We start from the raw sequence: 14,615 nt of genomic DNA, 5'->3' as shown, positions 1-14,615 counted from the left end.
ATGCCTTCTGCTATTATGATTTGAAAATGCCGGTGTTGGACTGGAGTGTAGAAAGTTAAAAATCACACAACACCAGGTTATAGTCCAACAGGTTTAACTGGAAGCACTAACGTTCAGAGCGCTGCTCCTTCATCAGACGATTGTGGAGGACATGACTGTAAGACACAGAATTTATAGTAAAAGATTACAGTGTAATGTATCTGAAATTATACATTGAAAGATACCTTGATTGTTTAAGTCTCTTAGCTGTTCGAATGACCATGTTAGTTTCACTTCTTTCATATGTAAATCGCAAAACCACTTTTAAAAGTTACATTCTCAAATGAACTTTAACAATTTATCTCAGTCCAGATAATGTATTGCATGTGTTCGCACCTCTGTGTGCTGCATTCTGTGCCATAATGTTTATACTGATTCTCATCTAGAAGATGAATTAACAGAATCTGACATGGATTCGTGCAGTTTTGGAGCAAAGTATAATGTAACTCTGCAAGTACAAATTCAACTCATAAGCTTATATGAGTATGTGTGTGTGCGTTGGTGGGTGTGGTTGTGAGAGAGTGCGGATGCGTGTGTGTGTAAAGGGGTCTAATTTTGTGAAAGGGTGTATGTGTGAGTGTGTGTGTCTGTGTGAATGTGTGTGTGTGTAGGAGTGTCTGTGTGTGTGTGTCTATTGTAATGGGGTCACCTGTAATGTGCCATGAACCCAAGGTCCTGGATGAGACCATCCTCATGGGTACAGAACTTGGATATCAACCTCTGCTCGGCCACTTTTCATTGTTGTCTGTCCCAAAGTCCACCTTGGAGTTTGGTAATGAGAAGGTCTGAGGCCGAATGTCCCGGACTGCTGAAGTGATCTCCAAATGGGAGGGTATGCTCCTGACTATTGATTTTGTGTGGTGCCCAATCATACATTGCCATAGCCTCTGACTCTCTCACAGTCTCTCACTCTTATATATACACTCTCTCACAGGCACCACAACAATCCTGCCCACACACACATATGAAAGAATTGAAACTAACATGGTCATTCTAATAGATGAGAGACTTAAACAAGCAATCAAGGTATTTTTCAATGTATAATTTTAGTTACATCACACTGTAAAGTTTTCCTATAAATTCCGTGTCTTACAATCGTGTACTCCACAACCATCTGATGAAGGAACAGAGCTCCAAAAGCCAATGCGTTCCAATTAAACCTGTTGTACTATAACCCGGTATTGTGTGATTTTATCTCTACTATTATGGACATTCAGATGTTTACGAAGTGTGGCGATAGATCTTGATACAATGTACTAACAAGGGATCCCATGTACCTTGCATAATGTGGTGTGCTTCCTTTAAAAGTTGAGAACCATGCATTCCAAGCGACCCCTGACCACCCCAATCCCAACCATGTTCTTGTGCAATGTATGGAATTATGCAATTATCCATTCATCCCTATTATTAACTAATCTAAAACGTATCACTTCATATTTGTCAGCTTGAAATCTCAGCTTGCTCTATGTACCTTTGCAGGCGATTCATGGCATCCTCACTATTTGCCACTTATCCATTATAATGGCCACAAATGGAGATCTTTTTTAATGATTGTACAATTTTAAGCAATATCAGTGACCCCTCAGACACGGACACAGTCCATGTTAAGATACAAAAAGATCTGGAATACACTTAGGCTGTAGCTGAAAGTAGCAAGGAGATTCTCGACACACTCATATCAACTAATGACAATTCCCAACTAACAAAAAAAACTTTGCTCTTGATGTACAGGCTGCAGTTGATTTCCTTCGAGTAGAAGAGGTTAAGAGGGGACATGACTGAGATTTGTGAAATTATGAGTTGCATAGATAAGCTAAATTGGAATCAACTTTTTTTTTTCCTGATCGATCAATAACCGGTTGTTACACATTTAAGGTCAGGGCCAAAGGTTTACTGAAGATGTGCGAAGAAACGCGGTTATTCAGAAGGTGGTATGAATCTGGAACTCAGTACCTTTTAGAATGATACAGACAGAATCCCTTATAACACTTAATAAGTATTTCGACATGCACTTGTGGTGTGAAGGCATATGGGCCAATCGCTACAAACTTGGATTTTTCTAGTTCAGTTGATTGTTTTTGACTGGTGTAAACGTGATAGGCTCAAGGGCCTTTGTTTGTGCTACAGATATCTATGATCCTCTGACTCTAGAAATCAGTGATGTTGCCATTACAAATTAACGCACCATCGACGTGTCCATATAAATAATGTAGCTGCAACGACATATTGGAAGTTTCCAATTCGATGATGAGTAGCTCAACTCATGTTTTAGAGTGTGATGGAAGTCTCCTCTCTTGCCTGCATGGGTACACGCAGCTCTCAAGAAGTTTGACATCATCCAGGACAAAGCTGCCTGCTTGATTGGCACCATGGCTCAAACATCCATTCTACCTACCACGCCACTCAATGGGAACAGCGTATACTATCTACAAGATGCACTGTGGAAAATCACCAATCAAGCTCAGACAGCACCACCTAGATACAGGACAATTATCACTTTGAATACGGGCAGCAGGTAACGTGGAACATTACCACTTGATCCTGTGAGTCACACACCACCCTTCTGTGTCACCCCTGATGACACAGGGATTGCCCTCCCTGATGGTAGTTTTGGTCTGCCTGCAGCATGTGGACTGAGTGGTTCAAGAAGACGCCCTGACCATCACCTTCTCAAGGCCAACAAGGAATGGCCAATCAGTGTTGGCCCAGCAGTGATGCCCACGACACATGAATTAACAACAACAATAAAAATAATCGTAGTAATAATAATAATTATTATTTCACATACCTATAATTTTTCAGTCATTTACTTGGTCACATTTGAATAAGTTCATCCAGCAATCTACTAAATTGTCTGACTAGTATTTGAATGTGAACTTGGAAAATATAATAATGCCTACTCCTGCTGAATTTTGAAGCCATTGGTGCCAAACGAATAGCTATTAATGGGTTCATTGCATCTCCACCATCTTTTCACAAGCAACAAGTGAAGATTTGGTCAATCGTGGGAGTTTAACACCGTTTACCTGTCCACAGGAAAGCGGTTAACCTCATCAAGATGTTATGTATTCCATGTTTTCCCAAATGGATGCCTGCACTTAATTGACAGTCAGGGTTGTATCATTTCTTTGTTGGGACAAGTTGCACTCTCAGAATGCTCTGTTCAGGTCTTTAGCGTCATAGCGTCACGTGCTAAACGCTTTCTTAACCACCCCATCCACCCCGATGCTATTTTTAAAGAACTATAGCAAGAATAGCAAGCAAACACATCCTTTGGAAAATTCGTCCACGGCGACTACGTTTACCAACCTAATCTAATCTTTCTTGTCTGTATTTGGCCCATACATCACTAAATCATTCCTATTCATCTAACTATTCAAATATCTTATTAATGTTGTATCTGTACCTGCTTCGTCTGGCAGTTGACTCCACAAATGAACCACACCCTGTCTCAAACACTTGCCTATCAGTTCTCTTTTATAACTCTCTCCTCACATCTTAGGAAGGTGTGCTGGCTAGTTTTGATGGACATTATCCGTAGAAACAGACCTTTGCTATTCCTAAACCCAATCTCTAGGAATCCCCTCCAACAACTTTCTCATCACTGATATCAGGCTGACAGGCCTCTAGTTAATAGGTTTGGAATGCTTTCTGTTTAAATTAGACTTCGAGTAAATAAAAGAGCTGACACTCAGCCTCACTTATAGAAAGTCCTTATTTAGATGTATGTGTTTTGCTCAAGTTGCGATACATCACAAATGATAATTTGTCCTTTTGAGGGAGGACATTGTGAAGTCAAGACAAATCTGACCGTGATGCACGAGGAGAAATTTCACAAACAAGTTTTATATTTGAGCAAATGCTGAAAACTAATGAGGTCACTTTCATGGAGACTTTAGATTTCGTTTTATTTGATACTGATGACAGGTGAATAGGTACATTGTGTGAAGAACCGATGCCACATTCCTTGGTGGTCTTGGGCGGCTCAGTGGTTCGCATTGCTGCCTCACAGCGCCATGGATCCGGGTTCATTTCCGCCTTGGGCGACTGTATGAAGTTTGCACATTTTTTTTTAGATTAGATTACTTACAGTGTGGAAACAGGCCCTTCGGCCCAACAAGCCCACACCGCCCCGCGGAAGCGCAACCCACCCATACCCCGACATCGACACTTACCCCCTACCCAACACCATGGGTAATTTAGCATGGCCAATTCACCTGGCCTGCACATCTTTGGACTGTGGGAGGAAACCGGAGCACCCGGAGGAAACCCACGCAGACACGGGGAGAACGTGCAAACTCCACACAGTCAGTCGCCTGAGGTGGGAATTGAACCCGGGTCTCAGGCGTTGTGAGACAGCAGTGCTAACCACTGTGCCACCGTGCCGCCCACATTCTCCAGTGTCCGGGTGCTCGGGGTTCCTCCCACCGTCTAAAGATGTGCAGGTTAGGTGAATTGGCCATTCTAAATTGCTCATTTTGTTAAGTGCATTCGCCAGGGGTAAATATAAATGAGAGGAATGGGTCTTGCTTACTCTTCAGATGTTCTGTGTGTATTTATTGGGCCAAATGGCCTGTTTCCATACTGCAGGGAATCTATCTAATCTAAGGACAAAGTAGTAAGAATAACATGCTCTAATTTCCGTGATCCGGTGTTGTATGTTTAATATAGCGGCATTAGCTTCATTTTCACAAAGAATTCAAAAATGCAACATGCTATCAAATGCATTCTTAACTTGCTAATGGACCACATTAACACAGTTGCCTTCACCAAAACTTTGCACTGCTTCAGGAGACATTCCACTCATTCTAATCCAATTTGTGGTTATTTTATGAAAATTGCAGTCACGCACCGCAATATGTCAAACTGCAATTAAATTTCATTCATTCGTTCTGAACCTTCCTCTATTCCTCACAATTAAATGATAGTCTCATAATTTCTGCGTTTTCAAACCTTCCTTCTTCAATAGGTGGGATTGTTTGGCACCTCGTTTTCTTTTAGCAATGTTCTCATATCAAATAAAAGCATATCTAAGTAATATTGAAGAATTTCTAACACTTGCAATCATATTTTCGACAAAATCTATCAACTCAATAAATTTCATTTACTAAAGAACAAAGGAGTCAATTTGGCAAGGAAGCAGCAGACGATTGTGAGGTACTTAATAAGTACTTCACATCAGTGTTCAGCAAGAAAAAGGGCGTGCAAATTTGGGAAGAATATGTCGACATTCTACTTATGTCACTATATACAGTACACTGCAGGGCCCTTAGGAAAGTAGCATACAGTGGGACCTTGTGCCCAATGGCATCCTGGAAAGGCATTAAAAGTGGATAATGTGATTAAAGAAGGTGTCGAGCATGCTTGCCTTCAATCAGTTGGTGTCTGGAGTATAAAAGTCGGCAATTCATGTTGCAGCTGTATCAGATATTAGATAGGCAATTTGGAGTAGTCGATGCACTTCTGGTTGCCACACGACAGGAAGGACGTGGAAGGTTTGGAGACACCGAAAAAGAACTTTCCCTGGACATTGCCTGAATTGGAACGCATGAGCAATGGTTGGACAAACTTGGAATATATTTATTGCGTTATCAGAGGCTGAGGCGAAGAAATAAGAAATAATTTTACATACTTCTCAGCGAAATAATGAAGCATGAAAAAGGTGGATAGTCAGAGTACTTTTCCCAGTGTGAAATGTCAAAAACTAAGTTCAAAGTAAGACGGGAAATGTTTAAAACGCGTGTCAAGGCAAGATTTGTACACATTGGATGGTCGATGAGTGGAATGCGCTGCCGCTGAGGTGGTAGAAGCAGATATGATAGGCATTACAAAGTATTAAGACAAACACATGAATAGAGTGATACATATTTTGTGCATGCAAATCGGATTAGTTTTGAGCGGCATCATGGGCCGGCCCACTTATAATAAATCGAAAGGCGCATTTCAGCGCTGTTGTGTTCTATGATCAAATTGCATGTTGCTTTCGCGTTTGTGTCTAATTTTTGAGCATGACCTCGCTTTACCCCTCTTTTATTTCTGCTGAAGTGTTTTTCCTCTAAAGTATACACCCCAATTAAAGCAGCGGTGAAGCATTTGGATGTTCTGTTCCACACTAAACTCCACACCCAGTTGATTCAAATTAGCTGTCTATATTGGCCTCGACCTTGTGTCTAATTATTTCATAATAACATTGAATGATAATTTTGGAATGCTGTATGAAATTTACAGTTTGTTTTCACTCGGGAAGAATTGACTGTTGCCAACACAACTTGAACACAAACTTTTCTGTTGTCAGAATACTCGGGAGAAGTTAAGAGCCAATCTTCGCTGAGCAGCTTTATATGAGTCGTTTGTCACATATAGGTCGTGCGAAGAGGGATCTGTCTAATGCACCCATGGATATGAATGAATGCTGACAGGTGAGCAGGGACATGCTACATGATGTTCCTCCGGCGATATAGCGCCAGCTTGACATTACCAACAAAGGCAACTGTCACAAGAAATTAAAGGAATGGACCTATTATTGGCCATTTTGCAATTCTGCCAAAAAAACTAATATTAGGTTGGAGTACCTCATTTTGTTTCCGTCATGTGATTCAGTATTTCTGTAAATTTGTGTTGTCCTTTGTTAGTAGGTAAAAAGAAAGAGGGACAAGAGAGCGAAAGAGTGAGAGAGATAGAATACAGAGTGTCAGACACCTTACATCGTTCCAGATAACATATTGTGATGCATTTGGTTAATTGCGGCAATTAGATTAGATAGGATTGAGGTAGGTATTTGTGAAACCCGTCATTAACAATGAAAGTTAAGGGATGTTTAATATCATTCTCCGATTTATCTCTGAAATTACCCTGAATCATTTTGTAAGTATAAGTTTCTGTGCGTGAACTCAAACGTTGAAAAATCAATCACGTGCTCCACGATGGCGAATGGATCACTGTTATCTGTGAGCATAAATTGAAGATCTTCATTGTGTAAACAGAGGAAATGTTCAACTGTTAACGTCCACAAGAACGTAAAGCTGCTCGAGAAGACAAACAGCATTTGATAGGTTTCCTTGTATTCCCCAATTCTAGGTCATCCTGGTCCTCCAAAATAATTGCTCACCACAGACCCTTCACTTTTTCACTTAATGAATGGAATGCCCATACATTTTGTGCTTTGAGTAATACAACTGACAAAGGTAATGCCAATAGTGATAATGTAACATATTCGTATAACTGAACTCGAATGACTTGCTTTTACACAGCAAAGCCAAAGTAAATTGACAATCTGTTGCAAAGGGTCATTGCCAGACTAAATTGGAGTTCTGTCTACAAATCTCAGTTCATAATTAAACAATGACCCTCCTTGCCATTGTGTTAGTGCACCACATCATTCTCAATGTTTGTCAACAAGATGCTTCCAGATGAACTCTGAGAATGCCAGGTCACATTAGACGGTGGGCCAAGTGCAGACGGATGGAATTGCTGTCGTTTGGTTTTTTGTTGCTTGCCATAGATTTGGTGGCCCTGAGGACCTGTTGCGTGTCTGTATGACTATGACTATGAAATGGCGACATATCAAACAAAGATAAAATTCAACAGTGAACAAAAGGAATCTATCAATGAAAAAAAATCAAGGCTCTCCACATTGAGACTACAAACATTCGTCTATTATGAAGATGGATATGAGAAATAAAATATTTTTATTTCATACAATATTACTTCAAATAATCCCATCAATATACCTGCCACTGGCACGGCAGCATCCGACAAATGTTGCCTTTCGAAGAAAAGAAAACATTTTTCACGTCAGAGAATCACAAAGACGTCATCAAGAAAGAAGGGAAGGGCCTGAATCACTTTTACTAGCATACTCAGTTTGAAAATATTCTGTACAGAAGTTGCCTAAAATGATACTACTATTTCTATCCTGTTAGAATTACGTAATAAGTAAAAACAAAAGCAAATCTACAGAATTATACTGAAAATAATAAATCAATATGTGTATAACCACACTGACTTCAGATTGTATCCGTGGAGAGACAATGAGAGTTAAATCCTTCGAGGATAATATTACATCTTCGTAACACAATGAAGTCAGAAATGCGATGAGTTTTAAACCATCATAGACCAGAGATGAAGGAAGAATGTGGGCGGTGGGGTTGGGGGCGGGGGAAGCAGAAATAGGGACAGAGAGAGAGAGAGAGAGTTCCGAACTTCGTTTAGATAATTTGGGTAGTTAAATCACATTGATAGGCAAAGGGAGATGTAATGGTTATTGCAATGGGCAAAGACACTGTAAATAAATCGTGTAGATTTTTGATAAACTTAGCTTGTAAAATAAACCGAGTATGAAGTGTAAACTGTTACCAACCAACAAAACAACAGCAAACTGCAAACTTACTCCTCTCCATAATATGTCCATTTTTAACTAATAGTAGAATATATAGGTAAGATTAAACTCAAAAAGACAACTCTTTATGTAAACTCTGGATGCATCCAAGGAATGGATCCCAACCGAGGAATCAATTCTCTCCCAGAAATTAATCGTGACCCATGAATTGAATCTACCTCAAGAAATTGAACTCAATCTATAACTTGACATTGATTCACCCTCCTTCAGGTGAAGAGCCTTCACTGTAAGACTAATTGGCTATGGCTAAGACAGCGAGTTCTCTCAACAACGACACCCCTGTCTCTGAGTTGGTTTGCAATCGTGAGGTGAATCTGCGGCTATTTTTCCAAACTAACTGAAATTTGTTCATAAATTGGACTGATACATAATACGACACCTTTTTCAAAACTGATTCCAACATATTGAATGATTGCAATTGAACAATTGTGTCTGATGCAGATATTAACCGAAACAATTGAACAGGTAAATCCATATGAAAATCGTGGAGTGATATGTGCTAAATACGGGCATATAGGACTTGCTCAGTTTAGGAAACCTGGTTGGCATGGACGGGTAGGGTTGAAGGGCCTGTTTCCGTGCTGTATTTATATGAATCGATGACTCTATGAATCACCTCCGTTAAATGATCTAGTTCAGCAAGTCTGTGCTAAATGCAAACATTACATCCAAAATACACATCATCTGGAAATTGTCAGCCTACTCACAACCTGAGGAAACCAAAGCTGAATGTTGTCCCAAAATGCATGCCAGACAATGTGCCACCCGTGCATAAATGGACCCAAAGCTAAAACCGACCTATTTTTTGTAGTCAGTCCTAGGTTGTGTGTGTCCCTGGCTGGTCAGCATGTATTGCCCTTGAGAACGTATTAGTGTGTTGCTTTCTTACAGTGTTTCAGTTCACGAGCTGGTGAGAATGAATTCCAAGATCATGCCACAATGACAGTCAAGGAATGGTGATAGATTTCAAAATCAGTATGCTGAGTGTTTTGCAGGGGAGCTTGCAGGTGACGGTTTTCCTGCCCTTGCCTTTCTAGATGGACAGAGTTGATCACACGAAACCAGCTTAGAGTCCAACAGATTTATTTTCAAGTACAAACTTTGGGGTCACTTCCTATTAGACAATAACGTAATGTTGTCTGCTTTTTAACTTTGTCCACGAGATTCCAACATCGGCACCTCCACGTCATTTCTGTGTGGTAGCGGTTATTGGTTTGGAAGATGCTGTCTCGAAATTTTTGTGAAATTCTACATTGCATCACGGAAAGTGTTCAGATTGCTACCAGTCGTGGAGGAAGTGAACAGAGTGGATATTTGTGGATGTGGTGCCAATTGAGTGGGCTGCTTTGTGTTGGATAGTGTCAAATTGCTTGCGTGTTGTTGGAACTGCACTCATCCACGCAAGTAGGAGTATTCCATCACACTCCCGAGTCGTGCCTTGCAGATGTTGGGCAGCCTATGGCTGGTGAGAAAGTTGCTGCAATATACGTCACCTCTGACCTGCTCTTGGATTCATTTATATAACAAGTATGGTTCAGTTTCTGGTCACCCCCAAGACATTGTTGTTGAGGTATTAAGGGATAGAAACACCAATGAATTTCAAGGTGTGTGGTTAAATGTCTCTTAACGGAGATGGTGATTGCGTCGCATTTTTCTACTGTGAACATTAATTGCCACGTATCAGTCCAAGTCTACATCTTGTCCAACTTGGCTGCATTTCATCATGGACTGCGTCAGTATTTGACGATTTACGAATGGTGTTGATTACTGTGCAATGCTGACCAACATTCCTAATTCCATGCTTTGAGGAAGGTTCATTGGTGCAGCAGTTTTAGATGTTTGGACCTAGCACACTATCCAAAGGAACTCCTGTAGAGATGTCTTGGAGTTGTGATGATTGACCTCCAGTAACAGCAATCATTTTCTGATGTGCCAGGCATGACACCAAACTAATGGAGAGTTTTGCCCTGATTCCCATTGATTCCAGTTCTGTTTGGGATCCTCGATGCCACAATGGATGTCAAAGGCTGTCACTCTCTTCTCACTTCCGGAATTCAGTGCTTTTGTCAACGTTTGAAACAAAGCTTTAATGACATCAGATCCTGAGAGGCCCAGACTGACCTCAAACTGGGCACCAGTCAGCAGATAATTGCTGAACAGATGCTGGTTGATAGGAGTGTTCATGACACCTTCCAGCACTTTGCTGATGATTGACAGTCGACTGAAAGGGCGGCAATTGGCTGGGTTTGGCTTGTCCTACTTGTTGCGCACAGGACATTCCTGGACAATTTTCCACATTTTCAGTTATTGCCAGTGTTGTAACTATACTGGAACGTCTTGACTTTGAACGTTGCACCTGCTGGAGCATAGTTCTTCAGTACCATTGCTGGATTGTTGCCAGTTACTATAGCCTTTGCGGTATCCAATGTCTCCAGCCCTTCTCACCTGGAATGAATTCAGTGTATTGATGCTATTGATATGAATGTAAAATTTTCTGAGATCGCTGCAATGTAGTGAAATGAATTTAAATTTGACTGAAGTAAGATGGGAACAACATATGAAATTTACAAGTTGTCAGAGCGCTGCTTCTTTGCCAGGTAGGCGGCGGAGTAGGATCTTTAAGACAGAATTTATAGCAAAAGATCAGAGTGCCATACACTCATGCGATATAATGAAAAATACCTAGATTGCTGTTAAGTCTTTTATCTTTTAGAATAGGTTTCAGGTTTCGAATTATTAATACATAAATCCAAGAACTTCTTTTAAATTACATTCCAGAGATAACTAAAGATTTTATATATAAAAACACAAGGTCCTCTCTTAGCTGAGACAATTCATTAAAGTTGAGGTTAGAGTTTGTCTGTATTCCAGCTGGTAAAGAAGGCAAATGGAATGCTTGCCTTCAAAGGTTAGGGAATTGACTATAAATGCCGTCAGGTCACGTTGCAGCTGTGTAAAACTTTAGCCAGGCCACATCTGGGGCATTATATATAGGACTGGTAGCGACATTATAGGAAGGATGTGAAGGCCTTGAAAAGAGTTTGCCAGTGTTTTGCCGAGATAGGTGTGCATTAATTGTTGGGAGAGTTTGAAAAAAAATGTTTTGAGTAGATTTTGGAGGCTAAGGGGAGATCTGATTAAGGTATATAAAATTAAGATAGGCGTGGAAAGGTAGACAGTGAGATGAGTTGATCGAAGCAGATACGACATCAGCATTTAAGAGGCATTTAGACAGACACACGAGTAGGTAGGGAATGGCTCTGCAAGCTGAATGGATTCGTTTAGAATGGCATCACGGACAGCACAGTCATGGTGAGCTGAAGGGCTATGTTTATAGGATGCAATGCACGATGCCTGCTTTGACCTGGATAACAATGAACTAGGTGAATGTTAATGGAGCTCTCTTCGCTGGGATAAGGTGAACGTACTCCATTATATTCGTAACTTGTACAGGCATTGGATTGTGTCCAGGCATTGGAGAAGCAAAAGGTAACTCACAAATGACAGAGTTTTCATTTTGTAGCTGGGAGTATTTATATTGTCGGTATAGTTCAACAATAGTTAATGGTAGACTTGCGGAAGGTGATAGAGTGGTACTCCAACATGGTAATATCATTAAATATCAAAGGACAATTGTTAGATTCGACTATGTTGTAGATATTCACTGCCTGGCATTAGAGAAGTGAATCTGCTTGAGTTACTTGTCAGTTCAAGTATGGATTTTGTTTACATCTTGTGGCATATTGACATAAACTGCTTCAGTATCGAGAGAGTCATGAGTGTTTCTGAACATTGTACAGTCTTTAGCAAACCCTTCCACTTCTGACCTCATGATTTAAAAAAAAAAGTCCATTGTTGGAAACACCAAAAACATCTGGGGCTTGGACATTATCTCACTGCCACAATTTCCTAGAAATGACATGACTTACCTTCAATAACCACTGCCATTTGTCATTGTTCCAGGTATGAGTGAAACCAGGACAGTGTTCTCCTCCAGATTCACATTGACTCTCGTGTTCCTTCTCTCCTTGATATCATGATAGGTTGTGTGCTGCCACAATATCAAGCAGATTCAATCTCTTCAGAATTAAATAAAATATATAATCCGTGTTTTGACCACACTTGTAACGAGGGGAGGACTGAATGACATATTTGAAATGGAATGTGAGCGTCAGTGTGCAGTTTATTGCTGAGAAATTGTTGCTTTATCGCACCTAAATCCCTTGCCATCACTTCACTGAGGATCGCGAGTAATTTAGTTGGGAAGTAATTGGCCACGTTGCATTTATCCTTCGTTTTGTGCACAGAACGTATCATGGAAGTTTTGCTGCTTGATAAGTTTGTCATTCTTATAGCTGGAAAGGAGCAGCTTGGCTTGGGACATCACAAGTTCTGGAGCACATGTCCTCAGTCTTATTTCTGGAGCATGGACAAGCGAGCATCACTTTGTGGTAAACAAAACTTTCAACAAGCTTTTGATATCTGGGGCGGGTTCGAATTGCATGGGCAAAGGCACTTGTGAGGCTGGGGACCTTACGTAACCGAGCACATATGAACAGAATGTGTGGAATATAAATGCATAGCAACACTTTTTATCGATGCATGACAAAAAAATGTCTTAGTTAGTTTGAAACTGAAGAAAATTGACAGAACTACACATTACTCTTTTACTGATAATTACTAACAATTAACTGAAATATTTAGAATACAATTTGTTACCTCAGTGGTGAAATAACCTTCCTATAGTTTAATAGATCAGTATCGACGTTTTCTTTAAACCTCTGTTGCAAGTTATCAGATGTTTTGAATAATTAAGTGTGCTTGGCATCCTTGCAAATACGTTGCTGCGTATTTAACGTCATTATGCTGTTTGTTCAGTGGATTGTTATTGATTTCTTCAAGGGCTTAAGTGAATTGCTTCACTGAGGTTGGCTTGTATATATAAGGAAAGTGTTTGGAAGCATTGAACTTCTTCCTGAACCAACACAGAGAAAATGGAACAAGCCCCAATTCTCCAAATCAGGAACGTTTTCTATTGTGCTCTGGTAATACTAGGAATTCCAGGTAAGATATTTAATTTGTTTAAATATGGGAATCTACAGTAATTGCATTAATGGTTTTACCCTCCATATTGTGAAGTCAGAGAATCTTCCAATGTTCTGTCATGGATGTTGAATTTCTCCACACTGTTCCAAAACATGCACTGTTTCGTTCAATTATCAACCCAGCTCTCACTGAGCAATATTGGCTCCCTCTGCAGGAAAGCCTTAGTACTTAAAATGCAAAACTCAAATTTAATTGCTTCATTTATCCGTTCGCAGTCCACCACCCTCGTAATGCACTGCTGAGTGAGATCTTCCCCTCCTTCGCCTATAGAGGGGACCCCATGGATTCTCTTCATACAGGCGTTCGCAGCTCTGCCTCCAACTGCATGGGACCTAAGCTATGGATTTTCCCAAACTCACTGCAACTCAATAATTACTTTCTCTTGTTCTTTTATGATCCTATGAATATCTAAGTCTCTGTCAAGCTCGTTAACCACTTGTCTTCATGTTACCGTAATACAGAAATATGCCAATATTCAGTTTGAAGACATCCCTCAGATGTCTTTCGGCATTCCAAGTGCTGCCTGACATTCTTGTGGTGACAGCCTCTATTTCTCCTCAAAAGGGTGGTGATTGTTTTCTTTACAACAGATGGTAGAAATTCGACACAGTAACGTCTATGAGTTTGCAACAAACGTGGACCATTCCCGTCACCAGCCAACTCTAATAACCATAACCGAAGCAATTTGTCAGCCGTGAATTATTACGAGTTACCAAAGTACTTACAACTGTGGATGGATTTCTAACCCCTGGGGTAGCCCATGACTCTCACTGACTGAACAGTCAAGACAGAAGCAGCCGGAGATTTTAATGTTTCTATCTCCATTCGGCTTTGTCAGATTGAATAGATACCCATCCAGGATTCAGAACTCTGAGCGCGTTCGGCTGAATATTTTGGTAATAATATTTCAGTTCAGGATTACGGTTGTCTCTTTGATGACTAGAATTACATTCATAATTTTAATGTTTTTACTGTAACTACCTTCCTTCGCTGCATGCACGTGGATGTATAACTGGATAATTATTTTGAGACATACACGGAAATCCGAGTGGCAGATGCATTTTGGCTTCTT

Source organism: Chiloscyllium punctatum, chromosome 30 (assembly GCF_047496795.1).
Source record: "Chiloscyllium punctatum isolate Juve2018m chromosome 30, sChiPun1.3, whole genome shotgun sequence".
NCBI classification, from domain to species: domain Eukaryota; kingdom Metazoa; phylum Chordata; class Chondrichthyes; order Orectolobiformes; family Hemiscylliidae; genus Chiloscyllium; species Chiloscyllium punctatum.
Note: the sequence above shows the minus strand (reverse complement) of the source record.